The sequence below is a fragment of the Pleurodeles waltl genome, chromosome 2_2 (genome assembly GCF_031143425.1).
Source record: "Pleurodeles waltl isolate 20211129_DDA chromosome 2_2, aPleWal1.hap1.20221129, whole genome shotgun sequence".
Lineage (NCBI taxonomy): Eukaryota > Metazoa > Chordata > Amphibia > Caudata > Salamandridae > Pleurodeles > Pleurodeles waltl.
The window spans coordinates 718544685-718561891 of NC_090439.1; the positions used below are offsets into that span (position 1 = coordinate 718544685).

The 17207-nt window shown below is 45.1% G+C and overlaps 1 protein-coding gene across 1 annotated transcript in view; it reads right to left on the reverse strand.

Annotated features, from left to right (window-relative positions):
• ARFGEF1 (ARF guanine nucleotide exchange factor 1) overlaps positions 1-17207 on the reverse strand; it is a 961498-nt gene that overhangs the window by 321699 nt on the left and 622592 nt on the right. The window lies entirely within an intron of this gene.

The following is a 17207-nucleotide window of genomic DNA, read 5'->3' on the forward strand; positions in this document are numbered from 1 at the left end:
CCTACACGTAAAGGATTTATTACTAAATTATGTAACTATGCAGTTTGATAGGCAGCCAACCCCTGATTTAGCATTGGAAAAATGGAATGCGCCACTGGACCCACCAATGCAGTCTGATGACTGGACATTTTGCTGTAATCAAACCAGTATGCTTACATCTATTTTGAAATTTACGTATAATTTACTTTAAATAGCTGCATCAAATGTGTTATACCCCTGCTAAGTTATGTAAATTTAGTTTACGTGGGGACGCCAACTGTTCTAGGTGCGGGGTGCATGATGCTGATTTTCTCCATCTGGCATGGTCCTGCCCTCCTCCATATCAATATTGTTCCTAGGTTACTGATGCACTGACTGACATGATAATGGACACTGTACCATGCCATCCACACGTGCCTTCTTGGCTTGGTTAAAGACTTACAGTCAGTAATGCATAAGCTTGCCATGGTGGCTCTGCTGTTGGCCAAGAGAAGAGTGGCACTTTGCTGGGATAGCCATGTGATATATACGAGAGAGCAATGGTTATACGGTTTGTCTTGCTGCAAAAAGCAAATAGAATGATATGCAGAGGAATTGCCAATAGCTTCACGATCTAAGGACATATGGGGTCCCTTCATCACTTATATGCTTACCAATGTGACTACCCCCTGACCGGGAGGACTGGCTCGTCTGAATTTATATTGCTAGTTAAACGCCTGTTGCAGGGTATTTACAGCTGGTACATTTTATTTTATTAATGTGGCATTTTTGATTTTTGAAAAGCTGATAATTAAAAAAACAAGTACGGATATGCTGATGATAGAGAATCCATAGGATGTTTTGGGCCAGAATGCGCATCAGTGAGAGCCAAAAGGATGTCGAAAATCTAAATTCATGTATAGGTTCTGCTTAAGAAGGTGTAGAGAGAAAGGAATTGACGTCAGAGTGCAGGCTCTGGTTATCAATTTTTGAGTGGTGTTGAACATTTGTCTCTTCTCTAAAGAGACAGCACACATCTAGAGATTTCCAAGCTGTGAGGTTCACAGTAGGTGTCTGTGAATAACCTGTTTTAATAAAGTGGCAACCCAACAGAGAAAAATACCAGAAAAGAAGAGAAGGCACACAAGCAGAGGTTTTCATTGTTCCAAACTAGTACAAGACACCCGACCTGCAAGGATGGCTACCCTAATAGCAAAACTTAACTCTTGTCTTGATAACTAACCTTAATGTTAACCATGCTGCGACTACAGTACTCATGGTGCAACCTATCTGTCCCCAAAAGACATTCCTCATTGTAACCTCATGTAATTACTTTACTGCTGAATAGTGTATGTTAAAATGTCCTCCTAGACTCCTAGAAGACAATCTAACATGAATTATTAACAAGTAAATAAGTCCTCTATTAATCAATTTATTTTTATAATCTGAAGCAGACACTTAAGTGCTACTATACTTATGATGGTGCCTTCTTCTAAGGGCTCTTACTACCTTAAATTACATTTCTGGACTCTGCATTATCTACAGTGTGATGAAATGGGGGGTATTATATGGTGCGGTTGTGTGACCTCGCCACTTACACTTACCAATCCCTTTAGGACCAGTAGTTTTCATTTGCTAAACCCTATAGCTCAGGTGTGGTTCTGGGTAGCAAGGCTTATACAAATGAAAAAGTGTAAAGCATTACAACAGCACAAAAACAACTGAAGAAGAAATAACTGTGAGGCACTCATAAAATCTGACCCTAATTCAAACAAATAAAGCAGATTTGTATGTATTTTTAGACACAAAAATGAAAGGATCCACATGGATGAACGAGTTACTTACCTTCGGTAACGACTTTTCTGGTGGATACATTAGCTACCTGTGGATTCCTCACCTGATGAATACTCCCATGGCGCCAGCATTTGACGGAAATCTTCTTACTAGTCTCTGCACGTCGACGAGGACGTCACTCTAGCCCACGCGACGCCGTCTGACGTCATACAGGCAATAAGAAGTCCTCGCCGACGTGCCGATGACAGTACCAACATTTTTTACGTGCATGAGAATAATAATAATAACCCAATGCAATGAAAGAGCAAAGCAACATCTCTTAATATTGTAAATCACACAACATTGCAATAAAATAGCTGTAGATTTAATATAACCTTTTTTTTTTTTTTTTTTTAAACAAATAAATATATTTATACATACGAATCATGTATATACCCAATATATATATAGATTTATATATAAATATACACATATATACAAATATCATACATGCAAAATGTATTGCAACTTTGAAGACCAAAAGGAGCACACTCAAGGATTGCTTGGAGAGACCAAAAAGGCAACGGGGAGGCGGGTGGGACCGTGAGGAATCCACAGGTAGCTAATGTATCCACCAGAAAAGTCGTTACCGAAGGTAAGTAACTCGTTCTTCTGATGGATACAACTACCTGTGGATTCCTCACCTGATGAATAGAGTCCCAAAGCAGTACCACGCCCGGCGGTGGGTGCCTAAATGGTCAAACCAAGAAATCCTGCAGCACTGACCGTGCAAAATGACCGTCCCTTCTGACCTCAGAGTCCAAACAGTAATGTTTCACAAAAGTGTGAAGGGACGACCAAGTTGCGGCCTTGCAGATGTCGACCACAGGAACACCCCTGGCCAAGGCCGAAGAGGCCGACTTAGCTCTGGTGGAGTGAGCTCTAATGCCCTCAGGCGGATCCTTCTTTGCCAAAGAGTAACAGATTTTAATGCAAAGAACAACCCACCTGGAGAGTGTTCTCTTGTGGACTGCCTTTCCTCTCCTCTTGCCCACGTATCCGACAAACAGCTGATCCTCCAGCCTGATATCCTTCATTCTGTCGATATAGAAGCTCAACGCCCTTTTTGGGTCCAGGCGATGTAGTCTTTCTTCCTCCTTTGAAGGATGAGGCGGAGGATAAAACGTGGACAAAGTGATTGTCTGAGCCAAATGGAAGGGTGAAACAACCTTCGGAAGGAAAGCAGCCTTGGTCCTCAACACCACCTTATCCCCATAAAACGTTATATAAGGGGGTTTAACCGATAAGGCCTGCAACTCACTCACTCTCCTTGCAGATGTTATAGCTACCAGGAATACTGTTTTAATAACCAAATACCTTAAGGGGCAAGAATGCATAGGCTCAAAAGGGGACCCCATAAGGAAAGTCAGGACCAAGGACAAATCCCATTGAGGCATAACGAATGGTTTTGGAGGATATTGATTCAGAAGACCTTTCAAGAATCTGAGAACAATAGGGGATTTAAATAACGATGGTTGGTCTGGAAGACAAATGAAGGCTGACAAGGCCGACAAATAACCCTTAATGGTAGCTACTGCACAACCTTTCTGCGCTAGAGACAGTGCAAAAGACAAAACATGTGACAGATGAGCATGTAAGGGATCAATCTGTCTCTCTCCACACCACATAACAAATTTAGACCACCTATTAGCGTAGATAGATTTAGTGGAGTGTCGCCTGGCCGCTAAGATAACATCCACTACATCAGGCGGGAGAGAGAAGGAACTCAGGTTGCCCCGTTCAATCTCCAAGCATGTAGGTGCAGACTCTGGAGGTTGGGGTGTAAAACCTGCCCCTGCGACTGCGAGAGGAGGTCTGCCCTGAGAGGGAGACGGAGCGGAGGGCACAGTGAGAGTTGGAGAAGGTCGGAGTACCATACCCTCCTTGGCCAATCCGGAGCTATTAAGATGACTTGGGCCCGGTCTTGGCGAATTTTCCTCAACACTCGAGGAATCAAGGGTATGGGGGGAAACGCGTAAAGCAACTGGTCGCACCAGGTTATCTGAAACGCGTCCCCCAACGCTCCCTGCATCGGATACTGGAGGCTGCAGAATAACGGGCAATGCGCGTTCTCCCGAGTGGCAAACAGATCTATCCGAGGAAACCCCCACATCTGGAAGATTAAACAGACTTGATCTGGATGGAGACGCCACTCGTGGTCTGCCGAGAATTGGCGACTGAGACTGTCCGCACGTACATTCAAGACCCCGGCCAGATGATTTGCCACCAAGCAAATCTGATGGTCCTTTGCCCAGGACCATAGCCGAAGAGCTTCTCTGCAGAGAAGGTACGACCCTACTCCTCCCTGTTTGTTTATGTACCACATCGTGGTAGTATTGTCCGTCAGGACCTGTACCGACTGACCACGAAGGGATGGGAGGAAGGCCTTGAGAGCCAAACGTACAGCCCGTAACTCCAACAGATTGATATGAAACACCTGTTCCTCTGGAGACCAAAGTCCTTTGATCTCCAGATCCCCCAGATGAGCTCCCCATCCTAGGGTGGAGGCATCCGTTATTACCGTGGCCACTGGTGGCGACTGCGCGAACGGCTTCCCCTGTGAAAGATTGTTGCCCGCAATCCACCACTTCAATTCCACAGCAGCATCTCTGGAGATCTTGACAGTACCTTCTAAATCTCCCTTGTGTTGAGACCACTGCCTTCGGAGGCACCACTGAAGAGCCCTCATGTGCCAGCGAGCATGCGTGACCAACAGAATGCAGGAGGCGAACAGACCGAGCAGACGAAGGACCTTGAGGACTGGAACTACCGCTCCATTTCGAAACATTGGAACCAATTCCTGAATATCTTGAATCCGCTGAGGCGGAGGAAAGGCTCGACTCAATGTTGTATCCAGTACTGCCCCTATGAACAGGAGGCGCTGAGAGGGCTCCAGGTGAGATTTGGGCACGTTCACCGAAAAGCCCAGGTCGAACAACAACTGGGTTGTTGACTGCAGATGATGCGACACAAGCTCCGGGGACTTGGCTTTGATCAACCAGTCGTCCAAGTAAGGGAATACTGCTATCCCCTTCCTTCTGAGCTCCGCCGCAACCACTGACATCACCTTTGTGAAGACTCGAGGTGCTGAAGTAAGACCAAACGGGAGGACCACAACTGATAGTGCTGCGACCCTACCACAAACCGGAGATACTTCCTGTGCGACTTGAGTATCGGGATATGAAAGTAAGCATCCTGCAAGTCGACAGACACCATCCAATCTTCCTTGTTCCACGCCAAAAGCACCTGTGCTAGGGTCAGCATCTTGAACTTTTCCTGTTTGAGGAACCAATTCAAGATCCTCAGATCCAGGATTGGTCTCAACTGACCATCCTTTTTGGGAATCAGGAAGTATCTTGAGTAACAACCTCGACCCTTTTCCTGCTCTGGGACCAACTCTACCGCGCCCTTTGAAAGGAGGACTTGAACCTCCTGTTCTAGCAACAGGAGGTGTTCTTCTGAACAATAAGATGGGCGGGGCGGGATGAGGGGCGGGAACTCCCGAAAGGGAAGGGCGTAGCCTTTTCCCACAATGCCGAGAACCCAAGTGTCCGTTGTGATAGACCTCCACTTGTGGAGAAAACGCTGTAATCTTCCCCCTACAGGAGAGGAGTGAGTGGGAAACGGTGGAAGCCTAAGGCTGCTTCCCCTGCTGCACCCCTCCAGAGGACGAGGAAGAGGCAGAGTGCTGTTGAGAGGCTCCTCTGGTACGGACCCCACCCCTCCCCCTCCCTCTAAATGACCTATAGGGGAGGGAAGAGGCGGGTTGCTGGAACCTCCCCCGAAAGGAAGAGGAATAAGAGCCACGCCCAAATCCCCGAAACCTCCTGAAAATTCTAGAAGAGGCAGAGGAAGAAGGAGCTTGCAGTCCTAACGATTTGGCTGTGGCTCTGCTCTCCTTAAATCGTTCCAAGGCCGAATCTGCCTTGGCTCCAAACAGTCTGTCCCCATCAAACGGGAGGTCCAGCAGGGTCGACTGCACATCCGCAGAGAACCCTGAGTTTCGGAGCCAGGCCTGTCTTCTTGCCACCACAGCCGTGCCCATCGCCCTGGCCACCGAGTCGGTCGTGTCCAGCCCAGACTGGATAATCTGGGTCGCGGCAGCCTGGGCGTCCGAGACCACATCCAAAAGACCCTGGGGAAGCTCCGTGAATGAAGACGAAATATCATCCATCAGCGCATGGATGTACCTCCCCAGAATGCACGTGGCGTTGGTGGCCTTCAACGCCAAACTGCATGACGAAAATATTTTCTTGGACTGCGCATCCAGTTTCTTGGAGTCTCTGTCTCCAGGCACCGTCGGGAAGGAACCAGGCGCTGACTTTGAGGAACAGGAGGCTTGCACCACCAAGCTCTCCGGCGTAGGGTGTCTAGAGAGAAAGCCAGGGTCAGATGGTGCAGCTCGATACCTCCTGGCCACAGCCCTATGAACGGCCGAGGAAGACACCGGCTTCTTCCACACCTCCAACACCGGATCCAGCAAAGCCTCATTAAATGGCAAGAGAGGCTCAGCTGCAGCAGAGGCCGGATGCAATACCTCTGTCAGCAAATTCTGCTTTGCCTCTGCCACCGGCAAAGGCAGGTCCAAAAAGCTCGCTGCCTTCCTCACCACAGCATGAAAGGAAGCAGCCTCCTCCGTATATTCCCCTGGAGATGAAAGGTCCCACTCAGGGGAAGTGTCCAGCCCACTGGCTGTATCCAGACCATGCAGTCCGTCTCCAGAGTCCTCAATCTCTCCCTCCTCTAGGACTCGCTGGTACTCTTGCTCTTCTAAAAGACGGAGAGCACGCCTCCTCGAATGAAGTCTCTCCTCGATACGCGGAGTCGACATGGCCTCCGCCGACGTCGAAGAACGGCGCCGATCTCCAGAAGCATCTGACGCCGCGTCCGGCGCCACAGGCAGCTTCGGCGCCGAGGCAGGAGCCGGAGGACGAGGTCTTGGAGCCGATGGACCAACCGGAGTCACAGGGCAAAATCCTGACTTCGACGGAGGGGCAACCTCCGGGGCCGAAACATCCGAAGCCACCGGAGCGGCCACCGACGCCGGCACCGGCGCCGAGCCCACATTCCCAAAAGGGAGAAAGGGCATAAAGGGTGCCGGCCGAAGAGGCGCAGGATCACCCAACGAAAAGGCCAAGGGCCCCGAAGGACCAGCCGGAGCAGCTCCTGGAGCCATCTGCTGAAAGATGGTATACATCGCATTAAGAAACGCGGGTACTATCGGCTCCAGGAGTGGGAAAAGCCGGATACTGGGGTGCCTGGATCGAAGGTGACCCCGACGCCGGCCTCGACGTCTGCGACGCCGGAGAAAACACAAGAGGCTGCACCACCTCAATCACTGACGCCTGACCAGGTGAAGTCGGTGACGCCGGAGAGGGCAACGGCGTCGATGGATGCGGCGTGACCGTGGGGCTGACCTCCCAAGTCCTCCGACGCCGAGCCGAAGGTGACCTCGAATGAGACTCCTTGCTGGAGTGACGTCGTGAGTCTCTACGGCGCCGGGAGTCTCGATGACGCCGGTGAGACCTTGGCGAAGAAGACTTCTTATGATGTTTCTCCTTCTTCTTTGACTTTGCCATGAATAACTTGGCCTCGCGCTCTTTGAGGGCCTTCGGATTCATGTGTTGACATGAATCGCAAGTCGAGACGTCGTGGTCGGAGCTCAAACACCATAGACAGTCGGAGTGAGGATCTGTAACTGACATCTTGCCCCCACACTCTCGACAGGGCTTGAAACCCGACTTCCTCTGAGACATTGTTACCGCAGAGAAGACTACGCAGCAGACAATACACTGTAACCACGAAGGTAACAGTAACTCCCTCGAAGATAACCGTTTCGAATGCACGGAAAAAAGGGAACTGTCATCGGCACGTCGGCGAGGACTTCTTATTGCCTGTATGACGTCAGACGGCGTCGCGTGGGCTAGAGTGACGTCCTCGTCGACGTGCAGAGACTAGTAAGAAGATTTCCGTCAAATGCTGGCGCCATGGGAGTATTCATCAGGTGAGGAATCCACAGGTAGTTGTATCCATCAGAAACAGAATTTTAGAAGGTACAGTAAATCACACGTTTTAACTCAACCGGGAAACAGCAATGACAAATTCAATTAATTTGACACAGACTTTTTCAAAGAAAAATTGTCCTAGGTGTACTGCGGTGGGTTAGAGTAACTGTTGACTTAGGGTGTGACATTCCTGCACACTGAAAAATGTTTTGTTGAGAGAAAAATACCAAGGTAAAGGTGTCTTAGAGATGAGAGAAGCTCTGGATCCACATCTGGTGGCGCATAAAGAAAGCAACTAAGGTTAGCAAGTAGGACTGGCACTGATATAGGCCTCGCACATCACTTCCAGAGCAGAACGACATCAGTGCAGAGCCACACAGCTGCACCTTCCAGAATGCAGTGGGAATATGGAAAAGTTTATGGATCCTATCTGATGCCTGGGGAATATTTAAAAGATGAGGAATCTGCAGCTAGAAGTCTCCATCATAAATGTGCTTTCAAAACTGGGCAAAGTAAGCCTCCATGTCTTTGTTCTATATTACTATTAAAATGTTACTAGACTGAAAGGGACAGTACATGATGGTAAACCAGGGTATGTCACTAGCCCCGATGAAAGCCTGTGACCCTTAGAAGTCATTGAATTAGGCTGAAACGTGTAGACTCTGAAGAGAGTGTATGGACAGTGATACCAGCTAACACCCACCTATGTCTTTTAATCATATCAAGGGTGCCCAATATTAAAGCAAATGGTAAGGAGGGGGAATCAGTCTTGGAAGGGGACTGAAGCACCGGAGGGGACCAGGAACTCGCCAAGAACTCAAGATGGGGTGGCCCTGGCTCAGTTTACTAGGCGAGAAGAGCAAAATCAAGGTAGGAGGGTTAGTGACGCTTTTGGTTTGGAAGGGGCTGCTGGTACTATTAACCCTGTTGTTTCAAGGGAGAGTGAGGGTTTTACTTATAAGTTGGGGTCCGGATGTGAAGGTATTACTACTAATGTATTGGGCTATGGATTCAGAAAGCAGATACGGAGCCCAGGTATAAAAAATAAAACTAAAATCACTCCCTCACTGAGATCATATTTTAAAATGAAGTCATTGATAGTGGATTCACCATCAAGGAAGTCGGAAATGCAACAGGAAAATTGTGCTCAAGGTACTTTAGTTATGGAGGGGCAGAGAGAGATAGATGATCTTGGGTCAAGAGGCCCCTTCTAGGTAAACCAGGTTAGTCCAAGGGTCGACAAGGAGTTAACCAAGGACTATGAAGGGGTCCTCCCCATACAGTCACCCAAAGAAACGGTTTCCCCCGCTGGAAGCTCAGGCCAGAGGATACCAGAAGAACTTGCTTCTGATCAGGCTTTGGATTGTCACATGATGGGCCCTCAAGTTGGTACTGGTTTGATCTCTCAGTGGAGACGATGATTTTCTCCCTTTCTAAAGACATTAGAAAAGGTTTTTCAATTTCTCAAAAAAATCAGGGGGAAATAATAGATGCCTGTGAGGCATTGGAGAAGAAGCTTTATCTCCTGAAATTGAGAACTCAGGCTCTTGAAGAAGCAGTGGGAGCCATGAGAGATGAATTAGGATTACATAAAGCTGAAATGAAGGTGTTGAAGGATTCCGAACAGGTCTTACAGAGTAAACTGGAACAATTGGAGAACAGCTCGAGGAGGAACAACTTGAGAGTGCTACATGTTCTGAAAGGAGCAGAAGTAGAAAATCTGAAAGCATTTGTGGTCTCACTTATCAAGTCTGCGCTTTCGTTAGTGGAGAGTGAAGAAGAAATCATAAGAGATATTCAAAGGATACATAGAGACCCCTTTAAGAAAAAAAACAAATAATAGTAAGCCCCCGGAAAATCCTGAATAACTTTTAAACGTATGGGCTGAAAGAAAACATTCTCTCCAAGGCACTAAAGTTGAAAACTATTAAAGTTCAGGATTTCTCATTCAAGATTAGGTCAGACTTGTCTAAGCTCACCATCAACCAACAATGGGAGTTAGGGCAGCGGCTGGAGGAATTCAAAAGGCTAGGAGCGTCTGCACAACTTAAGTTCCCTACTACCCTTCGAGTTATGCACAAAAACAAGATGTACAATATCAGAGAACAAGATGTACAATATCCGAGACAGCAAGGCAGCGGATGAGCTGTTGGCAGTTATCAAGTCAGGAGTTGGCACCAAAGGAAATTAATAAGATTGGGTCCCGTCTGGGAACCTTAAGCGCTCTAAATATGGGCCTACACCGGTCCATTATTCAAGGGGGGCTCCGTAAGGGGGGAAGTGAGGATAGGGAGGGGGGGTGATGAGGGGAGAACTGGGTGGGGAGCATGAGGGAACATTTTAAAAAAAGGATCCTCTTTCACCTCAAGTAGTTTTGCACCTAATTAGTACTGGCAAGTGATATTAGTAAATGCCAGGACCCCAGGGACAGATACTTTCAGATCCTCTTCTGGAATGTTAATGGCCTAAGAATGAAAGGAAGAAGAGAAAAGGTACTACAATATTTAAGGGACTCTCCACCTCAAATATTAATCCTGCAGGAGACTCACTCAACTAGAGAAGTGGTAGTAGTGAGCTCTTTAAAAAGCAAAAATGGCTTCATTCCTATGCCTGTACTGCGCATAATTTTAACACCAGGGGAGTGGCTATTCTAATTAAACATGGAATTAAGGCAGGAATATTGGAGGTGAGGTCACACTCAGTAGATAGATGGATTATAGTTAAAGTACAAAAATAGAAGGTTTACATTGGTTGGGTTTTATGACCCGAACTGTGAGGATATAGGACCCCTTAAAAAGCTATTCTCACAGTTAACTGACTTCCCTGACCCAGTTATAATAGCTGGGGATTTTAATGTTGTTTCAGATAGCTAGCTAGATAGGTCCGAGAAGTGTAGATCTGTAGGGACCCCATGTAGATCTGTAGGGACCACAAAATCCCAGTGTTACTTAAGGAGCGTGATGAAAGAGTGGGGTTTATACCCTTTATGGCGGCAGAGAAGGGGGGGCAACAAGGGGTTTCTCTTTTAACAATAAAAAGTATAAGCATGTCTTCCGCATAGATTATTTCCTTATTGATATGAAGTTGGGGGATTTAGTAGATGATATCACCTACCTGCCCACTTATCTGATCATGCAGCTGTAACATTAGATTTGAGGATAGCAGAGGGGTTGGGCGGTAGCAGATGGACATTTGATCTACGTTATTCCAAGATGGCGATGTCATGGGTCAGCAGCGAATAGAGACTGAAGAATTCTTTAAGACTAACCTGGGATCGGCTCTGGTAGCAGTGGTACGGGACACCTTTAAAGGGGTTATGAGAAGGAATTTTTTTGAGTGTAGCCAGCTATAAAAATAACAGTACAGGTCTGCCATCTCCCATTTAGAACAGGAAATGTTTAAGGTTACGACTCAACTAACTCTGAATACCGAGAGGTAGGCATCTGAGGCTTTGGAGAATAAGTTGAGGGGGCTGAGACGTCAGCTTGAAGAGGTGTTACAGGCTAGAGTTTATAAAAGAGAAGAGGCTAATAAGTTAGCATATTTTTAATATTGGGAAAATGCAGGAAAGTTACTAGCCTGAAAGTGCAAGCGAGCCCAGGTGAGGAATCATATTAAGAAAATCAAGATAAACCAGTTAGGAGAGAGGTCATAAAGTAGTAAGGCAATGGAAGGCGCTAATCAAAAGTTTTTTTCAGAACTTTATTTGGAGGAGGCAGCGGTGAGGGAGGAGGATATAGGAAATTGGTTGTGTGAAGATATTCTCCCATGTATTACACAAGAGGAGCAGAACTTTTTAAACAGTCCAATTTCTTCGGCGGAAATCAGGACTGCTTTGAAAGGTAGTAAGGGGGGGAAGGCAGCCGTACCAGATAGTATCCCGGTGGAGCTTTATAAGGCGTTGGGAGAGACAATAATTCCAACTCTGGTAGACTTATTGTCCGCGATCTTTGAAAAAAGGCTCCTATTCCGAGTTCACGAGGCCACAATAGCGGTAATTTTGAACCAGGTGAAGTGTGAGTCGTATAGGCCTATCTCTTTGCTAAACTGTGACTACAAAATATTCACTACAATACTAGCAGACAGATTAAGTAGAGTGGTGGGCCGTTTGATTCATCTAGACCAGAAAGGTTTTATTAAAGGTAGATTTTTACATGAATTAACTTACAATCTGGTTGGGGCTATAGATATGGCCACCTCATTGGAAGTGCCTCTAGCTGTAATAACTCTAGAAGCAATGAAGGCCTTTGATGGAGTGAACTGGAAGTATTTATGTCAGATTTTGAGTTTAGGGAGAATTTTTTTGTAGAACAATAGGTCTTATATACAATGCTCCCATTGCAAGAGTTTTAGTAAACAGCAATCTTACGGAGCCTTTAAATATAACTAGTGGTACTAGGCAGGGCTGCCCTCTCTCTCCTTTATTGTTTGATCTCTATATAGAAAAGTTTGCGAGGAAAATAAGGAAGAACTCGCTTATACTACCTTTTGCTTGTAACGGCTGGGTGAAAAAAGGTAGCCTTATATGCCAATGATCTCCTAGTATATATGGCTGACCTAACAGCAGCTCTACCCACACTTTTGGCTATAGCAGAGGACTTTGGTAGAGTGTCCGGATACCACGTTAATGCTGGGAAAACAGAGATTATGGCATGGAATCAGAAGGAAGAGGAACAAGTACAAATGAAGAGTGAAATGAGATACTCAGGGATATTGTTTACACAGGAAATTGAGCATCTGGCATCAAAGAATTTAAAGCTTTTGTTAGACGAGTGCTGTAAGTTACTACAGAGATGGACATATCTCCTCCTGACAATTGTGGGTAGAGTTAATATGGTTAAGTTGACGATCTTTCCTAAAATTAACTTTTTGTTTAGCTCCAACCCCCTCTCAATGCACAAGTATTATTTAGGGAATCTTCAGCAAGCTATAATTTCCTTTATTTGGGCATCAAAAGGGCCCAGGATTTCTTGCAAAAAACCTGAGAAGAAGGAGAGAAACGGGGGGGGGGGGGGGGGGGGGGGCACTCCCAAATATACTACAAAAATACTCTTTTCAGCCCCTGACCCCTCTGCAATTGGTGACATGTTCAAAGCTATGGTTGCTACCACTAAAAGGGCTTCGAATGGATTTTTTAAAATAAATTCAGAGACCCAAAATGTTTCAAAAAAGTAAAACAGAAGACTTTAAGTGACCTCGCAGCAAGTTGGTACCAGTTAAGACTAGCAGCGGGAGTTAGTTACTACAGTCAATACCTTCCCATTTGGGATTCAGCAGGCACCTCTGAGTTCCTAAAGGATGTTTTAGCGTTACCTATTAGGAAGGCTGGCATAACGGTTTGGGGTGACCTTCTCAGAGAAAGAGCTTTAATCTCTCGGGAAGAGCTTGAGGATAAGAGGGGTGGGGCCTTTTAAATTCTCAATTAAAAGGTTGGTTGTTGAAGGCCCAAAAGGATTCCTGGGGCGGCAGATTTTTTGGGGGATAGTGTACTTTCTGAATCCCCTGGACTCAAGAAGGTTTTGGGTTGATACTGGGAAATTCTAGACGGTTTGGATGGCAAATTTGCATTCGCTGGCACTCTCTGGGGAAATGTCATGCCTCAAGATCAGGTGACGATATTGTGGGAGTCATCCATGAATACTTTGTTCAAGATAGTAAAGCCTGTGTCTTTACGGAGGAACCATCTCTTTTCTATTCACAGAGCTTACTTTTCACCAGAAAGACTCTCCAAAATAAGGAAAACTGAAGTGATAAATTGTCCCAAATGTAATTTGCAGGGTGCTTCTGACATTCATATGTTTCTAGAATGTCCAGAGGTGGTCTCTTCCTGGGAAGAAGTGTGTAGATCCCTCTCAAGTATGCTGGGGCGAGAAATCACGGCAAGTCTACCCCTGAATATATTTAAGCATCTACAGGGACAGGACTTGTGGGGAACAAGTGGTGGGAAAGGTGACAAGAATTTGATTTTTTACTCTATTCTAGTGGCTATAAGAGAACTATGTTGAAAGTGGATGGCGAAATCTCCCCCCCTTCATCTGGATTGGCTTCACGCTCTCTTCTGTAATGCGAAAATGGATTTGGAGGCGGGTGGTTTAAACAAGAGGAAGGAAGAAATGTAGAACCCTTTGGTAAAATGGAGAAGAGATCAAGAGAGGTGGTAAAAGATTAAGAGGGCTTACGATTAGGTGTTCGTGGTCCAGTGATTTCACTCCCTCGCCCACCCCCCCGCTCTTCAGCTGTGTCGGTGTCCACTGATGGTTGAGTGAGAGAAAAGGGGGTTCCATGGCATGGGTCAGCTCCACATTTGAGAGGGTGCAAGGTGCAACAATGGAGCTGTTTCAGGAGTTTGAGGTGTATGAGGACAAAAAAAAAAAAAGATTTAGCATACCTGGGATTCAATAGGAATGTAATCTTGAGGATCTCCTGTAGGAGTCAGTGTTAACTACTGTATATCTATCCGAACATTAAGGATTCTTCTGATGCTGAGAGGCTTATAAAAAACAAATTCTGAAAACATTAGTGAAGGACCTACTTAAGATATTGGGAAGAAGGAAGAAAGACACAAGCAGAGAATTATTTGTTCAGGACTGCTTTGCTGCACTAATCTTAAAGTCAGGAACCGAAATACCAAACCTGAGAAGGATCACAGCTGGGAGTCCACTATTGGCTGCACACTATTACCACACCATTCTATTGTCTGGGAAGGAAATAAATATTTCTTTCAAAGAAAACACAGCCAAAGTGAGAAACATTATGGCCCACTCTGGACATATTGCTTTCACAAAAAGGGTACCTCCAGTGGAATAGTAAACGTAGGACGAATACTGAAACAAACAGCAATACCTAACTCCAAGAAATCATTCAGATGACTAATATATGGTAAAAGACTGAAAACAAAATTAAAAGTCATAAACACAATGTTGTGAGACCCCAAATGAAAGTTTAGAGCCCGTTGTGCAAGGGTTCTAATCACAGTTACAGGAAAAAAAATTGAGATGCAAACCCCCACTCTGTGCTGCATACTAAGATTGCTTAGCTCTAAGGGCATCTCAAAGTGACAATGCAGTTGTTTCTTGATGATACACTGCATGTCCATGGAAACAGTTTTTTTTATTTGCTCTCTTTTAGAAAACAGGAAACTGAAAAAGTGTAAGAATCAGGGCCGATTTGTTAAAAATCAAAATGTAATTTACTAAAAGACTTTTGATATAAAAGGCTGAAAAGGCTGCCTTCATTCAAACATTTTGTTTCAATTGGAGACAGCTGTTCCTCTCTTTTGTAAAACTGTTTTGGATCCCACATAGGGAAATATACTAACTGTTTAAGAACATTATCCTTCCTAAGGACCACCTACCAGCCTCAAAGAAATTCTACTTTCAGAAAAGACAAGCTTGCCATTTTATTATCAAGAAACTTTATTAGGATTTCCTTGGATCTCTCAGTGTAATTTCTTTTGCAACCTTATATCCACCAGCCCTAATAATTTGGTCTTGGTGTGAAACCGAACAGTCAAACAGGAAATTCGAATGTGGCTGAACCTGGAGCAGCAGCGTATGCAGCATTTATTCAATGTGCTAGCTTTGTCTAAGTAAAGTCAAAGTAGAATCTGATCTGTTCTCTGAATACATTCTCTCATACTGCGTAGTTTTTATAATACTCCAAGCAATCCAGAAGTCTACATACAGGGAGTGCAGAATTATTAGGCAAGTTGTATTTTTGAGGATTAATTTTATTATTGAACAACAACCATGTTCTCAATGAACCCAAAAAACTCATTAATATCAAAGCTGAATATTTTTGGAAGTAGTTTTTAGTTTGTTTTTAGTTTTAGCTATGTTAGGGGGATATCTGTGTGTGCAGGTGACTATTACTGTGCATAATTATTAGGCAACTTAACAAAAAACAAATATATACCCATTTCAATTATTTATTATTACCAGTGAAACCAATATAACATCTCAACATTCACAAATATACATTTCTGACATTCAAAAACAAAACAAAAACAAATCAGTGACCAATATAGCCACCTTTCTTTGCAAGGACACTCAAAAGCCTGCCATCCATGGATTCTGTCAGTGTTTTGATCTGTTCACCATCAACATTGCGTGCAGCAGCAACCACAGCCTCCCAGACACTGTTCAGAGAGGTGTACTGTTTTCCCTCCTTGTAACTCTCACATTTGATGATGGACCACAGGTTCTCAATGGGGTTCAGATCAGGTGAACAAGGAGGCCATGTCATTAGATTGCCTTCTTTTATACCCTTTCGTGCCAGCCACGCTGTGGAGTACTTGGATGCGTGTGATGGAGCATTGTCCTGCATGAAAATCATGTTTTTCTTGAAGGATGCAGACTTCTTCCTGTACCACTGCTTGAAGAAGGTGTCTTCCAGGAACGGGCAGTAGGACTGGGAGTTGAGTTTGACTCCATCCACAACCCGAAAAGGCCCCACAAGCTCATCTTTGATTATACCAGCCCAAACCAGTACTCCACCTCCACCTTGCTGGCATCTGAGTCGGACTGGAGCTCTCTGCCCTTTACCAATCCAGCCACGGGCCCATCCATCTGGCCCATCAAGACTCACTCTCATTTCATCAGTCCATAAAACCTTGGAAAATCAGTCTTGAGATATTTCTTGGCCCAGTCTTGACGTTTCAGCTTGTGTGTCTTGTTCAGTGGTGGTCGTCTTTCAGCCTTTCTTACCTTGGCCATGTCTCTGAGTATTGCACACCTTGTGCTTTTGGGCACTCCAGTGATGTTGCAGCTCTGAAATATGGCCAAACTGGTGGCAAGTGGCATCGTGGCATCGTGGCAGCTGCACGCTTGACTTTTCTCAGTTCATGGGCAGTTATTTTGCGCCTTGGTTTTTCCACACGCTTCTTGCGACCCTGTTGACTATTTTGAATGAAACGCTTGATTGTTCGATGATCACGCTTCAGAAGCTTTGCAATTTTAAGAGTGCTGCATCCCTCTGCAAGATATCTCACTATTTTTGACTTTTCTGAGCATGTCAAGTCCTTCTTTTGACCCATTTTGCCAAAGGAAAGGAAGTTGCCTAATAATTATGCACACCTGATATAGGGTGTTGATGTCATTAGACCACACCCCTTCTCATTACAGAGATGCACATCACCTAATATGCTTAATTGGTAGTAGGCTTTCGAGCCTATACAGCTCGGAGTAAGACAACATGCATAAAGAGGATGATGTGGTCAAAATACTCATTTGCCTAATAATTCTGCACTCCCTGTATTGTCTTAGAAATACAAGTTCAAACTGAAGCATGTTACAAAATGACTAGAAATTAAAGTGAATTTAGATTGGTAATAATGGGGAAACATTTAAAAAGAAAGTGTAAGGTATGCACCACTAATTAAAAAAGGAATGTCATGTTTATACATTTATCAGT